Genomic DNA, 15,976 nt, shown 5'->3' on the forward strand with positions numbered 1-15,976 from the left:
CTCTGTTCTTTTTATTTTTTTTAGTCAGTCAGCTCAATGAAGTCCAGCAGTACAATACTCCTCCGTTGAATCTTTGATACTATAGCTTTTTTTTACCATGTATGTGTTGAGATAATATGGGTGTCCACACGCCTCCTCCATACAAAATAGTTTGCACATTAGCCTCATTGTATGTAAATGGGCTTAAAGAGGCTCTGTCACCAGATTCTCAAATCCCTATCTCCTATTGCATGTGATCGGCGCTGCAATGTAGATAACAGTAACGTGTTTTTTTGTTTTTTTTTAAAAACGTTCATTTTTGGCCAAGTTATGAGCTATTTTATATATATATATATATGCAAATGAGCTTTGAAATGGACAACTGGGCGTGTATTGTGTTTTTAACTGGGCGTGTTTACTTGTTTTACTAACTGGGCGTTGTGGAGAGTAGTGTATGATGCTGACAAATCAGTGACCAATCAGCATCATGCACTCCTCTCCATTCATTTACATAGGAGCTTCACGTTCTAACTAGAAGGATGTGCAGCCACATACACAAGTGTCCTGATAATAAATACACATGACCTCCAGCCTGGATGTCCGGTGTACTCCGAATCCTGACACTTCTGAATCTTTTCTGTGAGATTTCCAGCAAGGGAAACGAAATCTCGTTTACCTCGTAATCTCGCGAAATCTCTTTATTAATGATCTTGTGGATGGGATTGATAAACTTTGTAGGATACTTAAAACTTAGTTTGACTATAAAATATTACAAAAAGACCTAGATAAGCTGGCAGCATGGGCAAAAACATGGCAGATGAAATTTAATGTTGATAAATATAAAGTCATGCACCTAGGAAACCATAATCGTATTAATTCATATACATTAAATAGAATAAAATTGGGAATACCAAAACAAGATAAGATCACAAATAAGCTTTGCATTAGTACTCAATGTCAAGCAGCAGCTGAAAAAAGCAAATAGGGTGTATAAAAAGAGATATAAAAACTGTGATTTAAAAGGTAATATTACCACTCTATAAACCGCCTGTAAGGCCACATCTTAAATATGAAATTCAATTTTTGGCTCGACATTGTAAAAAGGATATAGGAGAACTGGAGTGGGTTCAAAGGCCAACGACTAGATTATTAACTAGTTGCCGACACAGAACCAGAATACTTGTCCTGATCGGCGGGTATTTTGCGCATTAAGAAGAGCATTCTTGTCCTGTGTGACCGCCTTTTCCACGCGATAAGGAGCGGGGCAACGGCTGTTATACACAGCCGCAGCCCCACTCTAACGGCGGAGAGAAGAGAAACCTCTTCTCTCCGCCGTTAACCCCTTCAATGCTGCGATCAGCGCATTCTAAGTAAATAAGAGCAGGTGGGACTGCCCTGTGAAAATTCCTGTGACTCGATCAAGGCCCATAACTTGTATGGCTAAACAGCCTAGGGTGCATTGAAGGACCCCAGGGCTGTCTGACCATATTTCCTGTTTGGACATACTGAGGTATGCCCCAACAACTGCCGGTCGTACAAAAAATAAAAAAGTTATGAGCGTCAGGATGCAAAGAGGGAAATATAAAAAAATAGTTCTGTCCTCAAGGCCAAAATTGTCCGTGTCCGTAAGGGGTTAAAAGGGATGGGAGGTGTTGCTTACAATGAAAGGCTGGAGAAATTGGGCTTGTAAAGTTGGAAAAAAGACGCCTTAGGGGTAGGAACACACACAACGTAAACACTGTGGATTTTCCGCAACAGACTCATTGCGGAAAATCCGCAGTGTTTTACAGTACCAGCAATGTGGGTGAGATTCCAACAAATTTCGTCCTCACACTGCGGTAAATATCCGCCGAAATGTCCGCACATAAATTAACCTGCGGCAACTACAACCTACTTCAACCGCAGCATGTAAATTCTGCGGATACGCAACTCTTCTGTTGTGGGTTTACCCATTGAATTCAATGGGGTGCTTAAACCCGCAACAAAGCATTGTGTTGCGATATTTGCAGCGGAATCGCAGCAATGCGCCGCAAAAATCGTGCAAGTAAGATTTAAAAAAAAAAAAAGATGAGTTCCCTGCTTCTTCTCCAGTCCGGCATCCCTGGACCGGCCATGTGACCGCTGCAACCTTTAATTGTCACATAGCCTGCAATGTCATGCCAGGAGGCTGGACTACGGGCCGAGAAGAGGGAGGGGGTAAGTGTGAACGTTTTTTTATTTTTCCGGCGCCGCTTTACTGCGGAAATTCCACCGGAAAAACGCACCACAATGTGGTGCCATTTTCTAGATGGCCTTCCCTGTGGTGGTCAGGACTGATGGGTTGTGCACCTTAACGCAGTGTATGAGTTCCTACCCTAGGGGTGATCTTAGTCACATGTGTAAATATATGTGTAGTCAATACTAAGAACTAGCCAGAATCGGTTCTTTCCAAGGACTCTACTAAGGACCAGGGGACATTCATTGCATGTGGATGAAAGATGTTTCAGACATCAATATTGGAAGGGTTCCTTACAGTTAGAGTAGACAAACAATGGAATGCCCCACCCCAAGTGGTAGTAATGGCAGATACTATGTCTGCATTTAAATAAAGACTAGATGGTTATTTAATGACAAATGGCATTGAGGGTTATAATTTATCACGCCATAAATGACGTATAATTGATTGAGGAAAGTTGAACTTGATAGACCTGTGTCTGTTTTCAACCTATGTGACTATGTATTCTGTCACAGTCTATTCAGCAAAGCTAAGAAGTGGGCTACATGAGTTGTCAGCCTATTGTGCTTTCTCTAGCAGCCAGTGGGAAATAATTTTTTTTGTTATGTGGATAGTCATGATTTAAGTGTGATTTTCTGATGATACATTCCATTTTAACAGGATTGACAATGCATATTTTCCTTAATGGACCAGTTAAAAAAAAAATTCGAACTGCTTCTGTGGAAAAAAAAAAAAGCAACTGTATGAGTTGCGGTCCGCAATGTCTTCAGTGGCATGTTTGCAGAATTTTTTTTTAACAAAAAAGCTGCAGCAGAAATGTGCACCATTACCTATGTGGACACAACCCGTGGGACTGAAATTACGGGTCCATTTGGTCCTTTTTTTTTGTATACCAGTATTAATTCCTTTATAAAATTCTCTGCGTGTCTTACCCATCTTATCTGCTGTGAATTTGTGCGTGTTATAACTTGCCTTTAATGTGGAATCCGAGTCCAAAGCGAAAACTGTCACTTTTGTTTCTGCAGAGTTAATTAAAGAAGTTATTACCATCGTGTCACGGGACGGGGACGTCACGTGAGGCTTGTTGCTCTCCTGTGTGTAAAGCTAGAACTGGTCTTTGGTGCTTTGATGCCGGTGAAGTAAAATTTGGTTCTTTTATTCCGGTAAGTTTTATTATAAATGTCTCATTATTAAACAGATTATCTTTGGTTAATAAATGACCCGCACATACTTGTACCCTGCAATCATTTGCAATAGAGTCTATGGTACCACTGTGTTCATTGAAGTTTTTATATTCACAGTATGTCTGAGACTCCATCTTCGTGTTTTTTTAAGACTAAATTCCACTTTAATGTGTTTGCTACGTAGTGTTGGTTTCTGCTTGTAAGAATTATTAAAACTTACATTTCAGCTATCCGTCCTCGCCTACCAAAATCATCTTTAACCCCTTAAGGACGCAGCCTAGTTTTGGCCTTAAGGCTCAGAGCCCATTTTTCAAATCTGACATATTTCACTTTATGTGGTAATAACGTCGGAATACTTAAACCTACCCAAGCGATTCTGAGATTGTTTTCTCGTGACACATTGGGCTTCATGTTCGTGGTAAAATTTGGTCGATATATTCAGTGTTTATTGGTGAAAAATTGCAAAATGTAGAGAAAATTTTGAAAAAATTGCATTTTTCAGAATTTCAATGCATCTGCTTGTAAAACAGACAGTTATACCACCCAAAATAGTTACTAGTTCACATTTCCCATATGTCTACTTTAGATTGGCATCATTTTTTGAACATTCTTTTATTTTTCTTGGACGTTACAAGGCTTAGAACATAGACAGCAATTTCTCATATTTTTAAGAAAATTTCAAAAGCCTTTTTTTTAAGGTACCTCTTGAGTTCTGAAGTGGCTTTGTGGGGCCTATGTATTAGAAACCCTGATAAAACACCCCATTTTAAAAACTAGACCCCTCAAAGTATTCAAAACAGCAGTTAGAAAGTTTTTAAACCCTTCAGGCATTTCACAGGAATTAAAGCAAAGTGGAGGTGAAATTTGAAAATTTCATTTTTCTTGCTGAATTTCAATTTTATTCATTTTTTTTTCTGTAACACAGAAGGTTTTACCAGAGAAACACTACTAAATATGTATTGTCCAGATTCTGCAGTTTTTAGAAATGTCCCACATGTGGCCCTACTGCGCTCGTGGACTAAAACACAAGCCCTAGAAGCAAAGAAGCACCTAGTGCATTTTGAGTCCTCTTTTTTTATTAGAATATATTTTAGGCAGCATGCCAGGTTTGAAGAGGTGTTGAGGTGCCAAAACAGTAGGAATCCCCCAAAAGTGACCCCATTTTGGAAACTACACCCCTCAAGGAATTCATTTAGGGTTGTTGTTACCATTTTGACCGCACAGTTATTTCACAGCACGTATTTGAATTGGGCTCTGAAATGAAAAAAATGTCATTTTTTCCAATAAAATGTCATTTGTGATCAAAATTTTTTATTTTCACAGGGAACAAAATACCCCATTTTGTTGCCCAATTTGTCCTTAGTGTGGCAATATCCCATTTGTGGTGATAAACTGCCGTTTGGGCCCATGGGAGGGCTCAGAAGGAAAGGAGCGCTATATGTTTGTTGGAGTCCAGATTTTGTTGGATTGGTTTTCGGGTGCCATGTCGCATTTGCAGAGCCTCAGAGGTATCAAAGCAATGGAAACCCACCAGAAGTGACCCCATTTTGGAAACTACACCCCTCAAGGAATTCATTTATGGGTAATGTGACCATTTAGACTCCATAGTTTCTTCACAGAACTTATTTGAATTGGGCTGGGAATTTAAAAAATATATATTTTTTCCAATAATATGTCATTTTAGCTCAAAAATTCTTATTTTCACAAGAAATAAAATACTCAATTTTGTTGCCCAATTTGTCCTGAGTGCGGCAATACCCCATTTGTGGTGATAAACTGCCGTTTGGGTCCATGGGAGGGCTCAGAAGGAAAGGAGCGCTGTGTGTTCTTTGGAGTACAGATTTTGCTGGATTGGTTTTCGGGTGCCATGTCGCATTTGCAGAGCCCCAGAGGTATGAAAGCAATAGAAACCCACCACAAATGACCCCATTTTGGAAACTACACCCCTCAAGGAATTCATTTATGGGTGTTGTGACCATTTTGACCCCATAGTTTTTTCACAGAACTTATTTGAATTGGGCTGGGAATGAAAACAAAATTATTTTTTTCAAATAATATGTAGTTTTGGCTGAAAATTTCTTATTTTCACAAGAAACAAAATACCCCATTCTGTTGCGCAATTTGTTCTGAGTGCCGCAATACCCCATTTGTGGTGATAAACTGCCGTTTGGGCCCATGGGAGGGCTCAGAAGGAAAGGACCACCATTTGGCCTACTGGGGATTTTCTAGTGCGAAGTCATGTATGCAGAAGCCCCTGAGGTACCAGTACAGTTGAAACCCGCAAGAAGTGACCCCGTTTTAATAACTACACCCTTAAGGCATTCATCTAGAGGTGTAGTGAGCATTTTGACCGGAGACCTACACCCCATAAACTGTAATGTGGGTTCTCCCGGGTATGGCAATACCCTACATGTGGCTGTTATCAGCTGCCTGTACACACAGCAGGGCCCAGAGGGGAAAGACGAGGGGGGATAAGCTGTGCGGAGTGCATCAGGGTAAGTAAAATTGGGGTAAATTATAAACCAAGGGATGTATGATAAATTTTAAAACACTTTCATACAGAGCTCTGGTTATTCGGGACACGTGTCACATTGATATATTGTGTCATCCATTATCACCCTCTTATAGCAGACTTTGCACCTCTTTTGACTTTTTCCCTTCTTGCCAGTTTGGAGAACTTCTCCTGGAAAGTGTTGCCCTGGTACGATGCGTGTGGCCCCGCTTCCAGAAGTACTGGGTGCCCCCCCTTCTTGGTCCCTAAAGATTAGGTTCTTGATAATCACCTCTTGAAATTCCAGGAAAGTTCCTGTCTGGCCTGCACATCGACGTAGCATGTACGCATTGTACAATGCCATCTGTATGATGCGCCCGGCCAGCTTCTTATACCACACCGCATGGCGCTGTAGGGCTTCAGGATTTGATCTTACAAGTCCATCCCTCCCATGTACCTATTGTAGTCCAGGATGCAGTCTGGTTTGGGGGTGGCCTTTCCTTCATATATCCTAAACCTGTAGGTATACCCTGATGCACTCTCACAGCTTATACATCTTCACGCCATACCTTGCCCTCTTACCCGGCAGGTACTGGTGGAATTGAACCCTCCCTTTAAAATGTACCAAGGACTCATCAATAGAAATACACTTCTCGGGGGTGTATGCTTGGGAAAACCGGGCACTGAAACGGTCTAATAGGGGTCTCCGTTTATACAAACGGTCAAAACTGGGGTCATCTCGGGGGGGGGGGGGGGGGGCACTGCTCATTATCAGTATAATGTAAGAAGCGAAGTATTGCCTCATTTATTTATTTTTTTAGGTTCCAGTTCAGTTCTGAAGTTGCTTTGAGGGGCCCATATATTAGAAACCCCTATCAAATACCCCATTTTAGAAACTAGACCCCTCAAAGTATTCACAACAGCATTTAGAAAGTTTATGAACCCTTTAGGTGTTTCACAGAAATTTAGAGCAAAGTAGAGGTGAAATTTACATATTTTTTTTGTCAGAAAATCCTCTTTATACCATTTTTTTTATAACACAAAAGGATTTATCAGAGAAACACAACTTAATACGTATTGCCCAGATTCTGCAGTTTTGAGAAATATCCCACATGTGGCCCTCGGGCGGTAATGGACTGAAGCATCGGCCTCCGAAGCAAAGGAGCACCTAGTGGATTTTGAAGCCTCTTTTTTATTAGGCACCATGTCCGGTTTGAAGAGGTCTTGTGGTGCCAAAACATTGGGAACCCCCCAAAAGTGACCCCAATTTGGAAACTAGACCCCTTGAGGAATCCATTGTAGTTTTCTTGGGGTGCATGCGGCTTTTTGATCAGTTTTTATTCTATTTTTAGGTGGCGTGGTGACTAAAAAACAGCAATTGTACTATTGTTTTTTTATTCTATTTTTTTTACAGCGTTCACCGTGCGCTATAAATGACATATTCACTTTATTCTGCGGGGCGATACGATTACGGCGATACCAGATGTTTATATTTTTTTTTTATGTCTTATGGCGTTTGCACAATAAAATACGTTTTGTAAACAATCATTCACTTTTTGTGTTGCCTTATTCTAAGAGCCATAACGTTTTTATTTTTCCATCAATAAAGCCGTGCGAGGACTTATTTTTTGCGTAACGAACTGTAGTTTCGATCAGTACCATTTTTAGGTACATGTGACTTTTTGATCTATTTTTATTCCATTTTTTTTTGAGATGAAGTGACCAAAGAATTGTGATTGTGGTTCGGTTTATTATTATTTTATTTTACGGCGTTCACCGTGCGGGATAAATAATGAAATAATTTTGTAGTTCAGGCCGTTACGGACGCGGCGATACCAATTATGTATAGTTTATTTGTTTGTTTATATATTTTTATTAATAATAAAGGACTTATAAGGGAAAAAGGGGGATTTTTACTTTTAATACTTTTAAATCTTTTATTTTCTTATTTTTACACATCTTTTTTTAACTTTTTTTTTACTTTATTACTTTGTCCCACTAGGGGACATGAGGGCAGGAGGCCCTGATCGCTATTCTAATACACTGCACTACATGCGTAGTGCAGTGTATTAGAACTGTCAGCTACTCACTGACAGCAAGCATAGTGGGTCCTGACGTTGTCAGGACCCACTAGGCTTCCGTCTATGGCAGAGCCGGACGACATTGTTTGGTGTCCGGTTGCCATAGTCACCATCGCCGGCCGCTATCGTGTAGCAGGCCGGCGATGGCAGCTTAACCCCTAAAAAGCCGCGATCTCTATAGAACGCGGCTTTTAAGGGGTTAATCAGCGGGGACACAGCGATCGGTCCCCGCTGTAGGAGCTGTGACAGCTGCTGAACAAGACAGCAGCGTCACAGCTCCTGTATGTGTCGGGAGGACGGCCGAAACGGCCGTTACTCCCGAGACGTACTATTACGGCATGGAGCGCGAACGATACAGCTGCCATGACGTAATAGTACGTCAAGGAGCGGGAAGGGGTTAATTTGGGCATTGCAGCATGGTTGTTGACTCGAGTAGGAGTCTCAACACTTTAGCTGTGGTACATTTGCAAGTTTAATGTTTGTTTGATCTAATATTGCAACGGATAATACAATTTAGCATAGTTTACGGACACTGCTGATAAGGACATAAAATAAGCATCGCTTTTACTGGAGAATAATTTTTCTCTACTGTCGACTGATGACTCCGGGCTAAATGTGGCTTTATATTTCTTGTGATCCCTACATTCCAAATTCATATGTATTCATATAGTTAGAAATTTTTATTATTTATGCTGTTTAGGCCATAAACAAGTATTGCGTTTTACAAGTTATTTCTATTTTAGCAAATGGTATAAGGATCCATGAGCTGTAGTCCTCCCCAGTGCTCTCGCTGATTGTAGTGGAGACGTAACAATGCATGCGTCACCATCTTTACATTGACATTCGTTCATCACCTGGAGCTACACAGACCTACAGCAAAGGTCCGCTTCTGAGGGCAACATGTGAACGCATTTTGGTGTATGTATTATGGCCGGAAAAGGCTCAGAACCCTCAAGATTCAACTAAACCATACATGGATAGATAGAACCCTACCATCGGTTTTATTGCTGTAATATGTTTGAGAGCGGGTTTCCACATATCTTATTTACCTCCGTGAATAGGTGTCCATGCATAGTACTTTATATTAGTGCTACCTTATGAGCAATTGTGTAATGTTCTTGTGGTATAAAATAAAGAAGTTATTAAAAATAACTTTTCAGCGTAGAAAGTTAATTTCGTCAAACTTTCCCCAAGTATCAGTGTCACTTCTGGCAGAATCGGCTCAGTAGAGCGTTTATTGCTTTTCAAGATCATTCAGCAGAAAATGTCTGAATTCCATGGTATGGACGTGAAGAGGTAGAAGACTGTTCATGTAAACTGGAGCTGCTCTTGGAAGAAATTACACCTTTAATGTGTTCCTTTCATACCGCTCAGATATTTGCTATTTTCAATTTCCTACACACCGTCCGTGTTTTCACACCGTCCGTATTTGGCTGACAAATCTGCCCATGTGGCCGTAATCGCAATATTGAGTAAGCGTTCATCGATTGCACAATCATTGAGAAATTGAGAAAAGCTATCTCAAAAGCGATCAAATTTACAGAAAACATATACGAATATTGTTAGATATAAATGCATGTCTTGCGAATGTTAAAAACTGTCGCTATCGTAGAACGGCACTCTGTTTTACACATTTATCTTCACGGAATAAGGGACTCTTAGTCTCTGCACCGCTCTGATCAGGAACAGCACAGGCCATCTGGATGAAATATTCTTGGATAAGCATCCCTTCCATCAGTAGAACAGTCCATAGAGGTTACTAATGTGGGCTACACGGGGACACTAATGTGTGGGCTACACGGGGACACTAATGTGTGGGCTACACGGGGGACACTAATGTGTGGGCTACACGGGGGACACTAATGTGTGGGCTACACGGGGGACACTAATGTGGTAAGTAACCCTAAGTGTGTACCTCACATTAACCCCATGGAATATTAAGCACGCTTATGTGCTGCTGCATCTGAGGGCTTTGTGGGAATGTTCCTCCATCACTGGCCAGTCTGTCGCTGCGCAAGAGAACATTTGTACTCTCCACCTCTCACACAACTGTAATAGATGGGTATTCCCAGAATCTACATTTATCACCTGGCCACAGGATAGGATAAGTTATAAGTGTCTGATCGCAGAAGCCTTAATTCTGGGACCCACACTGATTACTAGAATGGGGGTCCCGGGCTTCCTGTTCCTCATGACAGCACGACCGCAGTGAGGAGAATTTTGAATGGAGCAGCTTCAAAGTTTATGGGACGCCCGGCGATAAATGTTTGTTTTGGGAATATCTCTTAAACATTTAGCAAAAAGTGAATGCAATGTAATAGTTTAGTATGGATTTCCGAGGCGCTCTTCGTGTGGTAGTTAAATTCCCATTTTTGTATAGTGGACATGCGTTTTATGTTCGTATGGTCTATAAATTAGATCAAATTTAAGATGACTCTCTTGAATGATTTTCCTCCTAAGTGGTGCATTAACAGTACATAAATATTGGATCGCCTTCTCGCTGTTAAGACTTTAGTCTTCCAAGAAAGTATTTTAAGTTCTATGCCACCTCAGGGAGTATTGTGCTGCTCGTACTTCTAGGGCAAGGGTTCTCCTCTGATGAGCCGCAAGAAGCAAACATAATCCTATTGATCGCTCTGAAAGTGGTGGAGAGATCCTCTCCTGGAGATATTTGTTTTCTTACACACTTAATGTAATATTAGGTGTAATTGTCAGGAAATCCTTCATTCAGGAGATTGTTTTACTTGCAGCTGAGTAAAAAGTCTGTCCTGTTTGAGCTTTAACATCACATCTGATTTCTTCGGGGAGGAAGTTGAGCGCAATGTCAATCCTGTTTCTAGGCGGGCACTATGCAGTCTGTCATTGCCCATATATAAAATTGGGTCTGATTCATAAATTTTGCAGATGAGTAATCCAGGGCTTGAAGACTTGCTTGTATAGAGGAGTGTGTCTGGGGAGCAGGAGGTGGCAGATGTGCTGATTGCACTGGGCAACAGGGGCTCATGCCACTCTTCTCATGCCACTTTGTGCAATGCAGGAATCTGTAGGCAGAGAGGTAATTAGAGCATGAAAAGCTTTTCATCACATCTGTTAATGAACAGTCATTTCTAAGATTTTCACTTAAAAGTTGATAGGCTTTTGCAGAAATGACATAGGAATAAACGATGTAGCTTGAATCCCAGGACTGTAATATATTTTCTTAAAGGGACAGTGTTGCTCGCATCAGAACCATTCTACTTCCCCCTGGGAGGTGTAAACCGAAGACCGCAAACCATAGTATAGTAATAAAAACAGGGCAGTAAAAACCTGTAAATTAAAATGTCTGGCCTCTTTAAAAGTCCTTTATCATAATTAAAGGGGTTGTCTGAACTTCTAAAAAAAAAAAAGGTCTGCTTCTTTTCTCATGGTCTGTGTCTTGTATTGCAGTTAATTCTTTTCAAGTAAATGGTGCTGAGCTGCAATACCAGACACAGCCGATGCTTAGGAGTGGCGCTGTTTCTGGGGAAAAATCGGTACCTTTTTGCTACTCGGACAACCCCGAGAGGATTGAAAATAAACGTTATTTTCTCCTGATGGTTTTATTACAGAAAACTAGTGGCATCCAAATACATACCATCTACTCCTGCTTATGCCAGCAGCAGCGAGATGGGGGGCATCATTGCTTGATTTACTTTCCACTCCTTGACCTGCGCATCTCTAGACTACTGGGAAGACCTGTAATGACCGCCACCAGCGCTCGACTTGAAAGATATCACGATATTGAGCTCTATCAAAGTAGCTTTTCTTCCAGTCGTTTCTCCCTGCTTATTTTACAGTCCGTGGCCCATAGATGTTATGTACAGTATAAATTCGAAGCTTTATTTTGTAGTCGTCGATCCCTCCCCATAACTTGGTGTGATGACTTATCAAAACGGACACTTTAGCTGTGGAACAAAGATATATGTATAATAGCAACTATGCTTTAAATTTACATTTTTTGCTGATATCCCCATTAAAATGTATTGTCCCTTCCCATTTAAAGTGGGTCACTCAGGCATGAACGCATGCAGTATTTAATGGCTTACGTTACCCTGTGTGCCACTTGTGTTGGATGTGTTCGCTGAACCACTTCTTATTCAACAAGCGCAGTTTCCGTGCGTTACAGCATCTTTCTCACTCTACATCTTCTTGTTTTTTTTGATTGTTTTTCAGGTTATTTGCCACTGATAAGATGTATAGGTTGGGTATAGCTACAGTTTAAAGGCGTTTTCCAGTCTTATGTAATTAATGCTTAAAGGGGTTGTCCACTTTAAGCAAATGGTTATTTTTTGTATAATTAAAAGTTATAACATTTTCCAATGTACTTTTTTCAAGATCTCTGCTTGTCATTTAGTAGGAACATTTATTGTTTACTTCCAGCGGATAAAATTCTGTCCCTGGTCATGTGATGAAACACAGGTGCGCGGCTCGTTAGTTACAGTATTATGTGTGTTGGCTTGTCCACGCGTAACGGAACTGCTGCGTATTTTCCGTCCAGAATTGCGGACGGAAAATACTCAGCAGAATACAGTAGCAGCAAAGTGGGTGTGAATGAGCAAATGTCATCCACACGATGCATACAATTTCAGTCTTGAAATTCACATGTGCGGATTCCTGCTGCGGAAAGTGGACTGAATTCCTGCGATGTCACCATCTCACAGACTTGAGAAAAACGCAGCAAAATCCGCACTATTTTCTGCAGTAAAAAATGCAGGAAATGGTGCGTTTTTTCTGCAGTGGTTGCCTGCCAGTTATTGTGGGGATTTCTGCAGCAATTCCGTTACGTGTAGACAAGCCCTATCAGAGCAGTGTCTTGTAACGAGCAGTACATCTGTGTGATCATCACATGACCAGGGACAGAATTTTATCCACTGGAATTAAACCAACGTTCCTACTGAATAGCAAGCAGAGATTTTAAAAACCATGAGTAATACAGAATGTTTTTGTTTTTTTCCCGGAGAATTGTATAACCCAATATGAAAGATAACATTAATTTGCTAAAATTGGACAATCCATTTAATCATGAATCTTAAACAGGTTATTCGAGTTTTTTTTTTTTTTTTTTAAATTTAGTCCTCTTATTAATGTAGACTAAGAGGGCTCTGAAATTTTTTTATTTTTTTTTTTAAATGTGACATGGCTGCAGCGGGGACACACTCTGTGCAATTAGAAGGGGGCGACAGGCCTGAGGGTCCCTGCAGTGTTCACATGTAGCAGAGCTCAGGTCAGCATTTGCCATAATGGGGGAATGAGTTTGTATGAAACAATTCATTACAAAGCCCTTCTACAAGAATAAAGAGGGCTATCTAAAAAAAATAATAATAATAATTCAAAACGGCCCCTTTTAATAAAGTAATGCAACTTTCTAAATACTTTTGGGTATTTCGCTGTCAAAAGACGGCGCGTAAAAATACGCCCGCGTCAAAGAAGTGCATGTCACTTCTTTGGCCGTTTTTCATTGACTCCATTGAAAAACAGCTCCAATTACATCCGTAGTGGACGCCGCGAAAAACTCGAGAACAGCTCCGTAATTTCAGACGTAATTTGTTAAGACGTGTGAATATACCCTCATTGTTTACATTTTGAGACTGGAAACTTGTTCTGACCTTGTCCTGCTCACACAGGTGCATTACTATGTCAGAGTTCTCTTCTACTGAGCCCTGAAGCTGTGTGAGCAGGACTGATACTGGCCGGAAAAATGAGCGCTGATCGCCGATACAGCGTGCCAAATCACGCTCATTAGCTCAACCATCAAGGAGCAATGATCGTTAATATATAAGGACGAATGATCGTTAATATATGGGGACGAATGATCGTTAATACGATCGTTCATCCCCATGCATTGTATTTGCATCATAACTGCAGCACATTTCCCTGTTTACACCGGGACACCAGCGTTTCCATGGCTGACTATTCTTGGCTCTTTGAGTCATATAATTGTAAGGAACCAATGAGGAAGTGTGCACGTGTCTTGTGGTCCAAACAAACACACATATAAATGTATTTAATTTAGTTCTAAAAAAAAAAACCTCCGTGTCAACCACTGTGGTCACCATTACATATTTACAGTGTTGTCACCCAGCTCTTCTAGGGTCCGGAATGAAAAATCTTACTTGCGTGGGAAATGGTCCTGTTAGTGATTCGCTCCGTGTAAAGTGTTTAACACGACGACTTTCTGGGAAATAAGAGTCTAAAATCTTCTTATTACAGTGCTCTAGTCTTCGGATTTATATCTATTTTTTCTATTTGCACACCCATGTAAACTGAGTAACCCCATCTGGCCTAACCTGTACGTCTGGTTTCTAGGTGCTGGGATGGTCATGCCTTCGTCTTGCTGAAATACTTCTTATTATTCGGTGTTGCTGGAGACACTGAGTTGAATGGGTCATTTTAGAAGCATGAAATGATTTTGTGTGGATCTGTATCTGCCGCTGTGACGGGTATATTTGTGCTCTGGTAAGTCTGTTCTAGAACTTCGAATAGTCTTGTGGAGACACATTATTGTGGAGACATTTGATCTGTAGGGTTAATTTAGTTTGTGGAGTAATGCATTTATATTTGTGCATCCAGAATTTATACGTTTTTTTATTTTTTTAATGCTTTTTTCCTCAGACATTTATGATCATGCAGGTAATGGATGTGTGCGTTTGCATCATTTACTGTGACCTGTCTTTTCTGTCATGCCTGTTTTAGTAAATAATTGTATTCCCATAAAATAACAATTCTGGAGCATATTTTTTTTTTTATAAGTCTACGTTGTGCCGTTCCTCTGTTATTCCTCCTAGGAATGTAGGATTAAACTGACAACTGGGTGTTAGCAGTTGGGGGCGTGTTCGTACACACTGACCCTGTCCAATCAGTGCTGACGCAGTGGGACTGTGTAGGGACAAGAGGAATGGTAACTCCCAGTCCTTTTATAGGACAGAAGAGCTGGTAAATGGGATTTAGTATATTATGTATTTTTTTTTTTTTTTTTTTAACTTGCACATGGGTAACATTAGAGGTTTTTGTCTGCTGGAAGGAATGCATCTGGTTTGTACAAGTGCGCACATGTCCTTTACTATTCTTCCAAGGAGCTTCATATTACATTATCCTGCGTAGTTGTTCACTTGTTATATACCAGGTATGTGCAGAGCTGTTAAAAATTTCCAATTATAGAGACAGTTTCATGCTTGGTGCGCTTTCTAGAAAATTGATGCTTTAGATCGCTAAATGGCAGTGATCTATGTAAATGAGAAGCTGTTACAATACTATGTTAATTTCACCTCTAATACATGTTAAAAGCTTCTCCGCAAACAGTGTGGGATACATTTAGCTATGATTCAATATATCTTTTTATCTGTTTAAGAAAAGAAAAAAAAAATCCTTTTGTGAGTTAAATAGGATATTCATTCACCTTTAATTGTGAAGGTATAATCTGCGCAGTCAGGATCGGTCATCCATTACTGGTATTGTGACTTACAGGGCTCACCTCATGTTTGTTCACACTGCATACGCCAAATGTATCCATAGAGCCTGATTTTTTTGGGGGGATTTTTATATTTTTCCAACTTTATGGAATAGCGTAGCTGACTGTGCTGTTCCATATAGAGGCATCCAGTAAAATTGGAAGCCTGCGAGGGACATATACGACTGTATACCAAAATTCAAAATTTTTGCCTTTCCTGTCTGCAATTTATAGATGCTAAAAGTGTTTTAAAGAGTATCTGTCAGATCTCCTTTGCTTTGAGGGCACTATAGTAGAGAAGGGAAGAGAGATTTTTGCTGTAAAAAGCTTTAGAATTACATTCCGGGACTCCGAGAGAGACTGCTTCGCTGCCTGCAGAGAGGGACTGACCGCTTTCTCATTTATGGATTTAGGTAGAGTGGTCTATTACCAGTACACATTTTATACAGCTTCTTTTTTCATAAAACAAATAATAGATGACTATATATCCTCGAGCTCCGCATCTTTCCCTATATACTATGCTGACCTCAAATAGGAGACTGGACAGATCCGCTTTAAAAG

General features: G+C 40.4%; 1 protein-coding gene across 3 annotated transcripts in view; it reads left to right on the forward strand.

The window, feature by feature from the left end:
- The first annotated feature begins 3,231 nt into the window (after window positions 1-3,231).
- Window positions 3,232-15,976, forward strand: part of OSBPL3 (oxysterol binding protein like 3) — a 141,500-nt gene continuing 128,755 nt past the window's right edge. For 2 of the 3 annotated variants that reach the window (XM_075827271.1, XM_075827273.1), the window contains exons 1-2: window positions 3,232-3,357; window positions 14,275-14,424. The gene's annotated coding sequence lies outside the window, so the exon portion shown is untranslated. The remainder of the gene's footprint in view (window positions 3,358-14,274; window positions 14,425-15,976) is intronic. The other variant, XM_075827272.1, reaches the window with a different exon arrangement.

This window comes from Rhinoderma darwinii, chromosome 5 (genome assembly GCF_050947455.1).
Source record: "Rhinoderma darwinii isolate aRhiDar2 chromosome 5, aRhiDar2.hap1, whole genome shotgun sequence".
Classification (NCBI taxonomy): domain Eukaryota; kingdom Metazoa; phylum Chordata; class Amphibia; order Anura; family Rhinodermatidae; genus Rhinoderma; species Rhinoderma darwinii.